General features: G+C 34.9%; 1 non-coding gene across 1 annotated transcript; it reads left to right on the top strand.

Annotated features, from left to right (window-relative positions):
• The first annotated feature begins 1,599 nt into the window (after positions 1 to 1,599).
• TRNAM-CAU lies at positions 1,600 to 1,672 on the top strand. The gene has a single exon. It is a non-coding gene; the product is annotated as a tRNA-Met (tRNA).
• Positions 1,673 to 2,039: the final 367 nt, after the last annotated feature.

The raw sequence follows: 2,039 nt of genomic DNA, 5'->3' as shown, positions 1-2,039 counted from the left end.
TTGCCCATGGATAAAGAAAAACCGTTTCAACATCAAAAACAACAAAAACTATAGCAAACATATAATACCGAATTCGAAATTGGAGCCAAGCATCACCCATTGGTTCTATTCCCGATTCATAACTAGAAAGTTTCTCTGGCCCTTTGCGAATCGGGGCTAAAACTCCCGAAATCAAAAATGCCAAAATAGGAATAGCACTTGCTATTAGTAGAAATGCCCAGAAAATATCATATTCGTAAAGTAGAAACATAGACGGACTCCTTGCATGCGGAAAATATGCCGGATTAGTTGATTGGAATTGGAATGAATTGTCAAGCCATCCATAACTCTTTAGTCAAAACAAAACTTCATTTGGATCGAACTGCTTAGTTTCGCCTGTTTGTTTCGGCACGTGTCAACCTTCCGCTCACGATTCATCCACTCGAATCCCATTTCTAATATATATATATTACTTTTATACTATTTCTATTTATACTATAAAACTAAGCTATAAAACTAAGAGTCTCGCGGTTTCACTTCACTTCGGATTTGAATTTTATATAAATTGATTAGAAGGAACTAAAGGATATAAAGAGCTAAAGAAAAGGAATTTTAATTTAAATAGCATTCTAATTGTTTTGTTTAGAATTCTATTATTATTAAAAATGAAATTTCTATTAGAAATTCATATTCTAAATTGAAATAAAATCTATTTATTTTTTTATTCTAGTTAGATTATAGGGCTATACGGACTCGAACCGTAGACCTTCTCGGTAAAACAGATCAAACTAATTATTATCAAAATGATTTGAACCGTTTCAAAGACCCAACATGCATTTTTTTGTGCATTGGGCTCTTTCATAAACTGAAAGAAATATCGGCTAGTCTACCATATTTTTTCTTGACATAAAGATAAAGAGATGGCTCCGTGTGCTCGGATTCATTATTTTGATTCCAATAAAAAGGAGCACTACCAAAGTGTTTCAAAGAAGGATTATCCTGACGTAGGTCTGCTTTTGGCCTAGATTAACTTAAGTTAAATGGAGTATGTCTCTATCGACCCGCTTCCGCTTAACTTAAAGAAGCAAATATGAAACTTCATACACCTTAAAGCTCATAAGATAGGACGAAAAAAGAATTTTTTGAGGTCTTGATACTCATTATGCCTAGCATTGAATAGATGGGATATTCACCTTATCAATATCTCAAACCAACGCAAAGGTGGGTTCCGTTTATTTGGTACCGAACCTAAATGTAAATGGACGCCCGGATTGGACCGAACCTTTTGTCAGGCTGTTGTTCTCTTGTTTTATTCCCGAAAACATAGAGTAAGACATCTATTTATCAATAAAATCAAATATTTTGATTCCATGACGGACTTCTCTGAAAAACATTGGCGCGCGTGTAAACGAGGTGCTCTACCAACTGAGCTATAGCCCTTGTGCTTGTTCTAGTTATACATATTTTATCATGTAGATAATTTATTGTCAAGATGAATATTACATGATCCAACAGCCGATTTTTTGTGATCTCTTTGATTGGTATTGCCTATGAGTAATATTTCATTTATAATCCATCGATGTCATAGGCCCCATTTTTTTCTCTTTGTGATGATAAATGACCTACTTAACTCAGTGGTTAGAGTATTGCTTTCATACGGCGGGAGTCATTGGTTCAAATCCAATAGTAGGTATATCTTATTAGATACCATACCCTTGACTCTGGTATCTAATAAGTTTTTCTACTCATCTTCTTTTATTGATTTTGTATCTTTTCCATCCTACTTTATTTCTCTATTTTTTTATTGAAATTGGTTTGTCGTTGCATTAGAATTCAATTACATTTGATTGCATTTGATTCTATCCAATCGGCATAATCACCAAAACAAACTAGTTACGAAATCATATTAAGAGCCTCCACTTCGTGTTACCAGCACGACTGTGTAGGCTAATGCCTCAATGGGATGTCTCTTTGCTTCAGCTTTACTCTACAGCTCTAGCTTCCGCACTTCAGAAGGTGCATGCCGGCAAATGTACCCAACTACCACTTAGTTGCCGCAT

This window comes from Quercus lobata, unplaced genomic scaffold, assembly GCF_001633185.2.
Source record: "Quercus lobata isolate SW786 unplaced genomic scaffold, ValleyOak3.0 Primary Assembly Scq3eQI_964, whole genome shotgun sequence".
NCBI lineage: Eukaryota > Viridiplantae > Streptophyta > Magnoliopsida > Fagales > Fagaceae > Quercus > Quercus lobata.
Note: the sequence above shows the minus strand (reverse complement) of the source record. Positions and strands in the feature narration are given on the sequence as shown.